At 44.5% G+C, this 13650-nt stretch overlaps 1 long non-coding RNA gene across 1 annotated transcript; it reads left to right on the plus strand.

Annotated features, from left to right (window-relative positions):
* Positions 1-420: 420 nt before the first annotated feature.
* Positions 421-5815, plus strand: LOC106579265 (uncharacterized). Its single transcript, XR_001322618.3, has 3 exons — positions 421-4316; positions 4415-4547; positions 4674-5815. It is a non-coding gene; the product is annotated as an uncharacterized LOC106579265 (long non-coding RNA).
* The last annotated feature ends 7835 nt before the right edge of the window (positions 5816-13650 follow it).

The raw sequence follows: 13650 nt of genomic DNA on the forward strand, positions 1-13650 counted from the left end.
CTGGGCTGGGACCAGATCCTTGAGATGACAAACATCCATACTGACCTGCACTATGGTGGCACAGAGAAGATCTTAAAGTTTGTCACAACTTACAGCGCCACCATGCTAACGAGGCACATGGTTCACCTTGTGGTCGAATAAATTAAGAAGGCCAAGGACTCTTCGAACAACAAAAAAGTTGGTAATGATGAATACCATGGAGGTGAGCTTGGTCATGTACAGTGAGGGGGAAAAAGTGTTTGATCTCCTGCTGATTTTGTACGTTTGCCCACTGACAAAGAAATGATCAGTCTATAATTGTAATGGTAGGTTTATTTGAACAGTGAGAGACAGAATAACAACAGAATCCAGAAAAACGCATGTCAAAAATGTTATAAATTGATTTGCATTTTAATGAGGGAAATAAGTATTTGACCCCCTCTCAATCAGAAAGATTTCTGACTCACAGGTGTCTTTTATACAGGTAACGAGCTGAGATTATGAGCACGCTCTTAAAGGGAGTGCTCCTAATCTCAGTTTGTTACCTGTATAAAAGACACCTGTCCACAGAAGCAATCAATCAATCAGATTCCAAACTCTCCACCATGGCCAAGTCCAAAGAGCTCTCCAAGGATGTCAGGGACAAGATTGTAGACCTACACAAGGCTGGAATGGGCTACAAGACCATCGCCAAGCAGCTTGGTGAGAAGGTGACAACAGTTGGTGCGATTATTCGCAATGGAAGAAACACAAAAGAACTGTCAATCTCCCTCGGCCTGGGGCTCCATGCAAGATCTCACCTCGTGGAGTTGCAATGATCATGAGAACGGTGAGGAATCAGCCCAGAACTACACGGGAGGGTCTTGTCAATGATCCCAAGGCAGCTGGGACCATAGTCCCCAAGAAAACAATTGGTAACACACTACGCTGTGAAGACTGAAATTCTGCAGCGCCCGCAAGGTCCCCCTGCTCAAGAAAGCACATATACATGCCCGTCTGAAGTTTGCCAAAGAACATCTGAATGATTCAGAGGACAACTGGGTGAAAGTGTTGTGGTCAGATGATACCAAAATGGAGCTCTTTGGCATCAACTCAACTCGCCGTGTTTGGAGGAGGAGGAATGCTGCCTATGACCCCAAGAACACCATCCCCACCGTCAAACATGGAGATGGAAACATTATGCTTTGGGGGTGTTTTTCTGCTAAGGGGACAGGACAACTTCACCGCATCAAAGGGACGATGGACGGGGCCATGTACCATCAAATCTTGGGTGAGAACCTCCTTCCCTTAGCCAGGGCATTGAAAATGGGTCATGGATGGGTATTCCAGCATGACAGTGACCCAAAACACACGGCCAAGGCAACAAAGGAGTGGCTCAAGAAGAAGCACATTAAGGTTCTGGAGTGGTCTAGCCAGTCTCCTGGCCTTAATCCCATAGATAATCTGTGGAGGGAGCTGAAGGTTCGAGTTGCCAAACGTCAGCCTCAACCTTAATGACTTGGAGAAGATCTGCAAAGAGGAGTGGGACAAAATCCCTCCTGAGATGTGTGCCAACCTGGATGGCCAACTACAAGAAATTTCTGACCTCTGTGATTGCCAAGGGTTTTGCCACTAAGTACTAAGTCATGTTTTGCAGAGGGGTCAAACACTTATTTCCCTCATTAAAATGCAAATCATTTTATAACATTTTTGACATGCATTTTTCTGGATTTTTTTTGTTGTTATTCTGTCTTTCACTGTTCAAATAAACCTACCATTAAAATTAGAGGTTGACCGATTATGATGTTTCAACGCCGATACCGATTATTGGAGGACCGGGGGGAAACCGATACCGATTAATCGGCCGATTTGTTTTTATTTATTTGTAATAATGACAATTACAACAATACTGAATGAACACTTAATTTAACTTTATATAATACATCAATAAAATCAATTTAGCCTCAAATAAATAATGAAACATGTTCAATTTGGTTTAAATAATGCAAAAACAAAGTGTTGGAGAAGAAAGTAAAAGTGCAATATGTGCCATGTAAGAAAGCTAACGTTTAAGTTCCTTGCTTAGAACATGAGAACATATGAAAGCTGGTGGTTCCTTTTAACATGAGTCTTCAATATTCCCAGGTAAGAAGTTTTAGGTTGTAGTTATTATAGGAATTATAGGACTATTTCTCTCTATACGATTTGTATTTCATATACCTTTGACTATTGGATGTTCTTATAGGCACTTTAGTATTGCCAGTGTAACAGTATGGCTTCCGTCCCTCTCCTCGCTCCTACCTGGGCTCAAACCAGGAACACATCGACAACAGCCACCCTCGAAGCAGCGTTACCCATGTAGAGCAAGGGAAACAACTACTCCAAGTCTCAGAGCGAGTGACGTTTGAAACGCTATTAGCGCGCACCCGGCTAACTAGCTAGCCATTTCATATCGGTTACACCAGCCTAATCTTGGGAGTTGATAGGCTTGAAGTCATAAACAGCGCAATGCATTGCGAAGGGCTTCTGGTAAAACGCACGAAAGTGCTATTTTGAATGAATGCTTACGAGCCTGCTGGTGCCTACCATCGCTCAGTCAGACTGCTCTATCAAATCATAGACTTAATTATAACATAATAACACACAGAAACACGAGCCTTAGGTCATTAATATGGTCGAATCCGGAAACTATCACGTTTATTATTTCAGTGAAATATGGAACCGTTCCGTATTTTACCTAACGGGTGGCATCCATAAGTCTAAATGTTCCTGTTACATTGCACAACCTTCAATGTTATGTCATAATTACGTAAAATTCTGGCAAATTAGTTCGCAACGAGCCAGGCGGCCCAAACTGTTGCATATACCCTGACTCTGCGTGCAATGAACGGAAGAGAAGTGACAATTTCACCTGGTTAATGTTGCCTGCTAACCTGGATTTCTTTTAGCTAAATATGCAGGTTTAAAAATATATACTTCTGTGTATTGATTTTAAGAAAAGCATTGATGTTTATGGTTAGGTACAGTCATGCAACGATTGTGCTTTTTTCGCAAATGCGCTTTTGTTAAATCATCCCCCGTTTGGCGAAGTCGGCTGTCTTTGTTAGGAAGAAATAGTCTTCACAGTTCGCAACGAGCCAGGCGGCCCAAACTGCCTTATATACCCTGACTCTGTTGCAGAGGTGACACATTTTCCCTAGTTAAAAGAAATTCATGTTAGCAGGCAATATTAACTAAAGATGCAGGTTTAAAAATATATACTTGTGTATTGATTTTAAGAAAGACATTGATGTTTATGGTTAGGTACATGTTGGAGCAACGACAGACCCTTTTCGCGAATGCGCACCGCATCGATTATATGCAAAGCAGGACAGGCTAAATAAACTAGTAATATCATCAACCATGTGTAGTTAACTAGTGATTATGATTGATTGTTTTTTATAAGATAAGTTTAATGCTAGCTAGCAACTTACCTTGGCTTCTTACTGCATTCGCGTAACAGGCAGGCTCCTCGTGGAGTGCAATGTAAAGCAGGTGGTTAGAGCATTGGACTAGTTAACCGTAAGGTTGCATCCCCAAGCTGACGACAAGGTAAAAATCTGTCGTTCTGCCCCTGAACAAGGCAGTTAACCCACCGTTCCTAGGCCGTCATTGAAAATAAGAATGTGTTCTTAACTGACTTTCCTAGTTAAAAAATATTTATATTAAAGAAGAAAAAAAGAAGAAAAAACATCGGTGGCCAAAAATACCGATTGTTATGAAAACTTGAAATCGGCCCTAATTTATCGGCCATTCCGATTAATCGGTCAACCTCTAATTAAAATTATAGACTGATAATTTCTTTGTCAGTGGGCAAACGTACAAAATCAGCAGGGGATCAAATACTTTTTTCCCCTCACTGTACACCGTATGTATGCCCGGCACAGGCCGTTCTGAAGCAAATTGTCGTCCGATTCCTGGAGAAGCTCTCCTGTACCAAACGGCAAAGTGTCAACGTCCTTCCCTTTGGCCAAGCAGTTCTGTATGCTGGTTCAGACAGTCATTGACAGATCCCACAGCGTGTTCACTGAGGAGCTGGAGAAGTGTACTGACTCTGACAGTAAGAGCTACTGGGCTGAAGTGTTCTACTGGGAGTACCTGAAGTGTGTTAACTATCACCCCAGGGGTCTGGGGATTGAAGCCTTCTCTGGGGATGAGGAGAGATGTTTAATGGTGGCCAACATGATGGTCGAGAAACATCTGGCTGACGTCGAGCCCCAGCTGTGACACTTCGATCTGAACCTGTCCAGTAAGGGACAGAAGGAGAAGCAAGGTGAATACTCCGATTGAATCGAACACCAGCTCCAAAGACCATTGAGGTAAGCAACAACTTTTTTGAGTTCTCAAACTTTTATAGAAATGATCACTATTAGTAAATTGGTTGTAAGAAATGGTATTGTGTCTTTCCTGCTTTCAGTCTGTTGTGCGCGTGAATACTCCTGGGTCAACTAACCTGCTGACAACACCACCTGAGACTCCTGGGTCAACTCCACTGAGCACGACCTCTATACACTGAGAAATGAATGAGGTAACAGCTGACCTCCAGTCAGGTAAGTTTGCACAGAGTCCCTTGTCATTAAGTATTTTCACACTGATATACCTCATCTACTTGCCTGTGTTCGATTCTTTCATGAGGTTAGTGTGTATGAGACATTGATCCTCTGTGTAATTCCCAGGAGATGTGGTCAAGCTGAAGAAGAGCAGTGTCGATCGTTTCCTCCGTAGACTTCTGTGCTGCTGCATCTAGTAAAAGATTTAGTGAACCTGACCTTTTCTTCACCTGCTTTTCACATGCCCTGCTCACCCCGCGCATCTCAGTTTAGATGGGAATTTTTTTGTGTGTTTTAGAATTTGACTGATTACTGTAGCGCCACCTAGGGGCCAATCAATGCCACTTTTGGCATGCCAGTTACTCTTTCAGGGTTCTGCCATCATGCCATATGTTACAACCTTTTACTAATTGGTTGTTTAGTTATTGTCTGAAAATAAAGAAATAACTGAATAATCGGAACACTAACAAAAAATAGGACTTCATGCACTTTTGCTGCTAGGAGCCCTAAAAGAAAAACTATGTTTAGATAAGATTGAATACATTAAATACATTGCAGTGTTTTCATTCGTTTTTTTTTTTTTTAAATACAGCATTGATAAATGGATTGATTAATAATGGTCCAACAACACTTTGAATGTGTGTTTAGATTGAGTTTGTTGGCCAGTCTTTCCATGAATTTGTATTTCTTCAGTTCACCAGAAGAGGGCAGTCATGTCTAACATTTAAACCTATAAAATACTATGACCTGACATTTGAATTCATACTTCTAAAACAAGCCTGTTTGTCTTGACTGTAGTTGTTTAAATAGGTCTTAGTCTGTGTGGCTTTCATTCATTGTCATGTATTCTTAAAAATTTAACACAACATTATTCCCAAACAGGCTACAAACCAATTTCAAACTTTCTTCTGTATGTGGCTAAGCTTTGAATAGGACGGAGAGATGAGTAAGAATGAGGCATGTATTTAATTATTACGTTTGTTTGTGGTTGTGACCCTTTTTGGAGATCTCTGAGACATCATACTGTCGGCATATTTCCATCTCTTCTTATATCGGCCTCTTATTTCGGCGCTTTACATAAGACATTTCTCAATTTCAAACACTATGGCTGCTATCATGATTTAAGTTTATGGAGAGAATTGAACTGTTTTCTTGCTTTTCCAATCACTTAATGACTGTTGCATTATGACAACACAAACCACATATATTTTTAATATTTACTGTGCCCTCAATTAAAGGTGTGCATTACCTCTGATGCTGCCACTACACATTCATTGCTTTGTTGTTGTCTAACAATCCGACACAGACTGACATTTTCAAGAAAAACTCTCATCCTTCACAAAGTTAGGCTTTGGAATGAGTCTGCTTTCTGTCTATAAATGATCATCTTAGTTTTCACTGTTGGAGTTGGCCTAAATGCTTCACTCGGCTCTCGTGTTCCTCAAGTTGTTTTTCTCGTTTGGTGCCCTGTGGCACTTCTGTGTGGTTCCTCCAGAGAGCCATAAATTTGGACTTTGAGGTTCACTGTGTCAGGGTAAAGCCCAACTGTCTGACACTGCAGGCTGGGCCAATCTGGTTCTTTGTGAGGTCTCCTGCTCCCATGTTGCGTAGGAGACGTGAACTGCTCTGGGAAGCTGTGGTTTTAGGTACAGAACTAGGATCAGTTTACCCACCCCAAAGCCATTAGGATAGAAAGTGCCAAACTGGCCTGAGGTCAGGGTCTATTGTGTACGACTTCATTCTACCCTGTACCAGTAGACACTTGACCGCTGCAGGCGTACTGCTCTTACAGAAAGTTTAGTGCTATCCGGGATCCTTGTGATGACCCTACTGTAAACCCTAAGCCTAACCTTAACCCTTACCCTAACCATAACTCTTACCTAACCCTAACCTTTATCTTAACCCTTACCTTTACCAGTTTAAATTTCAACTTCAATGGGGGTAGGGAAGTCCCAAGGATTCCAGATAGCAAGGACCCTTACAGAAAGGGATACAGAACCGTTGGTAAAACATTCTGGAATGGCTGTGTTGGTGTATGCTAGAGAGAGTATTATTTTCACAAGTTTATTACAACATGTTACAGATGTAGTATCTTAAATTGATCACAGTGTTGCAGGAGAAATATAAATTGTGTAGTGTATTTGAGGTTTAAAAACGCTTCAGAAGTTTTTAATTTCCACATAGAAATTCCAGATTTGATTTTCAACCCCTACAAAAATGTCCATTAGTTGTAATCCACATAATAATTCACATTTCCTGTTTCTGCAGGATTATTTTTTGGCTGTAGCAAATTGGCTCAAATTAAGATTCTACATCTGTACATACTTTTTTTTTTGCTCTGTTGACATCTCAGACACCCTGGACCCATTCCAATTCACATACCGCCCCAACAGATCCACAGATGACACAATCTCCATTGCACTCCACACTTCCCACTCCCACATGAACAAGAGGAACACTTACTCTACGTGAGAATGCTGTTTGTTGACTACAGCTCAGCGTTCAACACCGTAGCGCCCTCAAAGCTCATCACTAAGCTAAGGACCCTGAGACTAAACACCTTCCTCTGCAACTGGATCCTGGTCTTCCTGACGGGCCGCCCCCAGGTGGGAAGGGTAGGCAACTACACATCCACCGTGCTGACCCTCAACATGGGTGCCCCTCAGGCGTGAGTACTTAGTCCCCTCCTGTACTCCCTGTTCACCGACAACTAAGTGGCCGCGCAGGACTCCCAACACCATCATCAAATTTGCTGATGACACAAAGGTGGTAGGCCTAATCACCGACGACAATTAGAGAGCCTATAGGGAGGAGGTCAGAGAGCAACGACAGCCTCTCCCTCAACGTCAGCAAGACAAAGGAGCTGATTGTGGACTACAGGAAACGGACGGCTGCACACGCCACCATACACATCGACGGAGCTGTAGTGGAGCGGGTATAGAACTTCTAGTTCCTAGGTGACCACATCACTAAGGAATGAACGTGTTCCACACACACCAACACAGTCGTGAAGAGGGCACGACAATGGCTCTTCCCCCTCAGGAGGCTGAAAAGATTTGGCACTGGCCCTCAGATCCTCAAAGTTCTACAGCTGCACCATTGAGTGCATCTTGACTGGCTGGATCACGTTTGGTATGGCAACTGCTTGGCATTCGGGTAGTGTGTATGGCCCTGTACATCACTGGGGCCGAGCTCCCTTCCATCCAGGACCTCTACACCAAGTGGTGTCAGAGGAAGGCCCAAGAAATTGTCAAAAACTCCAGCCAACCAAGTCATAGACTGTTGGGTTAACTATTTGGTTAGCTATTTGGTTAACTATTTAACTATCTGCATTGACCCTTTTTGCGCTAACATTTTTTTGACTCCTCACATACACTGCTGCTACTGTTTATTACCTATCCTGTTGCCTAGTTACTTTATCCCTAGTTATATGTACAAATCTAAGTCAATTACCTTGTGCCCCTGCACATCGACTCGGTTCTGATACCCCGTGTACAGTATATAAGCATTTCACTGTCAGTCTACATGTGTTGTTTAATAACATTTGGTTGATTTGATTCTCTTGAGGAGATACTGGTGTTTTCGCTATGCTTTACTGTCCTATTTCGCACAACTAAGGCAATTAGCAGCTTCCAAACCAGTCAAACTGAAAACACCTGTCATCACCAAGCAGTAGACGGTGACCCCTGGCAACACACTCAGACAGGAGCTGGTCGTGTGGACGCCTTATCTCCTCAGTTACGCTGTATGACAGTGCGTGCAGCTCCGTTGGAGCGACACAAACACAACAAACCCTAACACAACAGTATCCTCAGCGACTGATTTGGAGCGCTCTGTCGGAGGCCAGCGAAGTATAGATGACATACAGGCTTTGAAGTTGTCCAAGTATTTGGAGACACTTTAGTCCTACTTGTTTGTCTCACTGAATGCCCATAGGCCTACCTAACGCTGTCATGGGAGTGAGAGTTTAAGAGGCAGCCAACAAACAGTTGCTTGGAAATGCCTATTTTCTTTTTTACTTGAGGTAATATCAATGTGGAGCGCTTCAGTGTAGGAAACTGTTCTACTCATGATCTTGAACCTGGATTCAGAGTAGTTCAGTCAGGTCAATTTCATATTAGCAGCTGTAAGCTATGTATTTCATCGGATCTCCTCATCTGTTTGAGTCATCTGTGTACATGTTGTTTTTGCCTGATTTAAGTAGTATGTCTAATTGCTTGGTAAGAACCACTTGGTCCCCAGGGCCTATAATCGGAATAGTCAGAGATGTGCTTATTGCTTGTCACGCCTGCTCCCGCTCTACCTCTCTGGCGCTCGAGGGTGCCAGGCTGCCCACCATTATGCGCAGCAGCGCTCACTGGACTCACCTGGACTCCTTCCCGTTGTTTATTGCCCCGTCTATAACTGTCTGTTCCTCCATTGGTTCCCCGTGTCGCCTTTGTCATTTCCGTTTCCCCTGTCCAGACGCTGTCCGTATTCTGTTCCTGTCTGTGGTTATTAAATGTTCACTCCCTGTACCTGCTTCTCGTCTCCAGCGTCTGTCCTCACATTGCTAGGTCATAATTGGACCAGTCAGATGTGCATGTTGCCAAATCTCGTGGCGTCGTCCTCTCGCAGGCAGCGGATTGCTCAGCTTCATTTGGTCAAAATGAGCTCGTCTCTGACCCATACTCATTCATTCATTCGTTCATTCAGAAACCCTCAGGAGTTTAAAAGCCAAGTGCATGATTACGCCTTAAATCAATCTGCATATTTAGTGGTCTTCAAGCAGCAGTCAGTTGGCCCAGAGTCATCAATTCACCATGAATGGCCATCTACTGTAGGCATTTAGAGTCACAGCAAGTTGTGTATCTTGGGGAAAATATCTGTCTAACTGGAACAGATCCAGAATGGGACAGAGATTCAAGCCACATGAGTTCTACATTGGAGGATCAGTGTGATCTATTCAGTTTCCTCAACCTTTATGGGTATCATTCTTGTCTTTGTGGTTCTGATGGGGTCTAGGGCCACATAGACAGTGTCCTAGTGTCTCTTCGTTTTACCAGTGTGTGGGTGGGTGTATGAGACTTAACTGACTTCAGTCGGCCGCTGCATGTCTGTTTGAGAGAGAAACAGGAGACAGGCAGTGTGGTTGGGGCAGTGTCACTTAATAACAGACAGCTCTCGTCTCTCTCCTCTCTGCTCTCACCTTAATAACAGACAGCTCTCGTCTCTCTCCTCTCTGCTCTCACCTTAATAACAGGCAGCTCTCGTCTCTCTGCTCTCACCTTAATAACAGGCAGCTCTCGTCTCTCTGCTCTCACCTTAATAACAGGCAGCTCTCGTCTCTCTCCTCTCTGCTCTCACCTTAATAACAGGCAGCTCTCGTCTCTCTCCGCTCTGCTCTCACCTTAATAACAGGCAGCTCTCGTCTCTCTCCTCTCTGCTCTCACCTTAATAACAGGCAGCTCTCGTCTCTCTCCGCTCTGCTCTCACCTTAATAACAGGCAGCTCTCGTCTCTCTCCTCTCTGCTCTCACCTTAATAACAGGCAGCTCTCGTCTCTCTGCTCTCACCTTAATAACAGGCAGCTCTCTCCTCTCTCCTCTCACCTTAATAACAGGCAGCTCTCGTCTCTCTCCTCTCTGCTCTCACCTTAATAACAGACAGCTCTCGTCTCTCTGCTCTCACCTTAATAACAGACAGCTCTCGTCTCTCTGCTCTCACCTTAATAACAGACAACTTCCATCCACACCCGTTGATGCCCTTGGCTTTACAAGCCTCGCTTTAATACACATCGTCTCTCTTTCTCTCCCTCCTTCCCTTCCCCCTCGTCTCCCTGCTATATTTGCAGGCAGCTTTAGCGCCAGACACCCTGAGGCAGCAGTAGCGCCAGTGAGTCTTCCCACCTCTGTTTTTGTGGTGGGAGATGACATGTGGAAGCTTTGAAGGGCAGGAGGAGGGCGGGAGAGCAGAGGAACACATCACTCTGCAGCAGAGGGACTGAAATGTCATGTGGCCTGCAGTCCGCCCAGATTCCCTGGCTGTCTATGTGGGCAGTGAGGAATGGCGACAGGAAGAACCCCCCCCCCCCCCCCCCCCCCCCTTCCCTCGTTCTCTCACTCCTTCTCTGGTCTCCCCCCTTTTCCCTCCCACCATACTCTCTCTCCTCTCTCTCCCTCTCAAATTTGGGCCACATTTTAACTGTGTGTGAAATCCGATTTTAGACGAATCGTTGTAAAAGTAGTTTTTTCCCCCCTCTGTTTTCTCCTGGGCGTGACGACCTGTCACTCATAGCTCAGTGGTGTGTGAATGGGCAGGTGTCAATGAGCAGAACAGACCGAACATGTTGAATGCAGATCCTCAGGCATTACACACCCCTGAAGAAGAGTGAGGAAATCAACAGTACTTTTCCAAAAGTGGAGCAGGTTTGTGTTTGTAGTCATGTACGGAGCTGGACACACCACCTGACACAGGCCATTGTTGACGAATTATCAAAAATAAATGTCTGCGAGGAAAAAAAAGCTTATTTACATTTTTTTGGGGGGGAAACCCTAAACTTGTCAAAATGTATGTAAAACCGTATTAGGCTACATCTCTGTGCCTAAAACAATAGCAGGGATTACAGAGGAGGCAGACAGACCCTCCAGACAATTGCTACTCTCCTCTGTTAGCATTATGGGGGCTTGTTTGCATACAACAGTTTGCATACTATAAAGGTAGTAGAACCACCTTGATATCTCCCAATCATGGAAATGAAAGTCTGTTAAGGGTTTGATCTACTTTGATTGCCGCCTCTGATGGAACAATAGTTGTTTTATGTTACTTCTTCAACCATACCTGGATGTTTTACTGTGGGTTATGTCATGTTTTCCCCTGGGTGTTACTCTACAAACCAACGTTGGAAAGTAACATCCGTACCCGTTGTTATTAGGTGAATGTCAGTTGGCGGAGTGACTAAAGAGAGATCTTAACTGGACCCAGACTGTCTGTGTTGATGCATTGCAATTAGTATGTGAATGAGTGAGAGTGTGTGTCGGTTTGCCTATCTTTTACTAAAACCTTCTCCGGGGAGAACATCCAGCAAGGTCGATTCCCACGCCGCGATCAAAGAATAGCTTCGAGAGAAACCTAGGAACCTGTCTTTCTAAGAATGCATCATGCCAGTTATCGACCGAAGTGGCTGTCCAGACTCCACCCATCTCATGCCTACAGTGGGGTTTGTTGCCTACAGTAGCCTGGTTTGATATTGGGGAGACACATTGGGGATAGATTACAGGGCAAAGCAGTCGTTACACAAACCATTAGTGCGACAAGGTGTTATTATACAGTAGTCGTCAGGTGAGATGCCAGACCGCGCTGTGTCACTCCCGGGCTTTCCAAGATCAGCGCTCTCATCACAGAGGGGATAGCCTTGTGTTCTCGGACTGAATTCTCATGGGAATTCACAATGGCGTTTCATGTTAGACTGTCAAAATAGGACTTTTCATGGTACTTTCTCATCAGGAGATGTAGACTGTTAATGTAACAATTACAGCCGCGAACGCAGCGCCGATAGTTCGCTACGTACCGAGAAACCCAACGCTTGTTTCGCAACACGAAACAGTATTGAATTGTCTGAAAATAATGTTGAAATAATGTTTGTTTTTTTGTTTCACTTTTCTATGTCAAAGCCCCTAGCAACTCTTCCCTAAAGCGTGTTAAAAGCTTCAGGAAAATGCTCACTGCAACAAACGTGAATAAGAACATAAATTACACCCGCGGTCCCCCCCCCCCCTCCCCTCATCTAGTTGCATCTACATTTTCCGCGGCTGGCCTCCCAACTGCTGAGAGTGCTGTTCCTTGAAGCCGCAGTGTATTTTGAAACGAGGTTGAGAGATCCAGCGGCTCCAAAAGCAGGCACAAGGCTGCCAGTGTTCCAGTGTTCAGCCTGGGGCTTGGCACTCACCCTGACCAGAGGGGTCCAGCCAATGGCGGCATTTGCTGTGTTTGTGTGTGTGGGAAAGAAAGAATGAGAGTTTGTGAAGAGGTGCGTGTGTGTGTGTGTGTATTTGTGTGTGCATGTGCTGATGTAGAAACACCTTTCTCCAAGTAGAGCTCTTCCTCAGAGCCTAGGTGAGTCAGAGAGTCTCATGTTTGGTAGTTTGCGGTTTTGTCAGTTTTTTGGTAATAAGCTCTCTCTCCCCCTCCTCCAACCCCCATGGTGCAGTCTGCTTGTTACTGAGCTGGAGGCGGGCCAAGATGTGCACCACAGGAATTGGACCAATCCACACAGTAGAAGACGGGGAGCATTGCTAAATTGGTTCCATACCTTGGCTGACAGTGGTTAGGTCTTTGAGCTCTGAGAAGAATGGCCTACACTGGTGATAGATAGTGAGCTGGTGACAGTGACACAGCCGTCCCCAAATTCCATAGCTGCTCGTTGGCTGTCATTATAGTTTCAAGGCAACGTTCCCCCGCTGGGCACCTACATCAGTTCAACGTCTAGTTTTGATTTACATTTGGTTAAGCTGTCAACTAACATGACTTCAACGTGAAATCAAAAAGAAAATTCACCACGTCATTGGATTTAAGTTAAAAGTTTGGTTTAAAAAAAGACGAAATTCCCTTATGTTGACCTTTTTTTCGAAACCAATCTGTTTTCCACGTTGATTCAACGTCATCACGTAATTGTTTTTTTTGTTTTTTTGCGGGTTTGGTTGAAATGACAGGGAAACAACGTTGATTTAACCAGTTTGAGCCCGGTGGGATGTAATGAACTGCAATTGATGTCGGGCCTACATCGGGTCGGTAGAGGGGGACGGCACGTAAAACCCTGAGTCGTACTGTTTACACACATGGATATGACATTAGTCCGGAAAGCTCTATGAGTATGTCAGAGTGTTCATCTGTCTTCGTCCTCTGTCGGTATATCCTCCCGGGGTCTGGAAGTCTAGAACGCAAAACACGCAAAACCGCCACAGAAATCTAAATAAATGGCTGTATTTCTTCTTCTTTTGTCTGGTCAGGATACTCTGCTGTGGCGTTGCCAAGTTGAGCATCTACATTTGGGTTTGGCTGTTCCCTCCTCCCGTCTGCTCGGTCGCCCCAGAAACCACAGGAAAGGGAAGCCGGAACCCTCCGAA

The sequence above is a fragment of the Salmo salar genome, chromosome 19 (assembly GCF_965601325.2).
Source record: "Salmo salar chromosome 19, fSalSal1, whole genome shotgun sequence".
Taxonomy (NCBI): domain Eukaryota; kingdom Metazoa; phylum Chordata; class Actinopteri; order Salmoniformes; family Salmonidae; genus Salmo; species Salmo salar.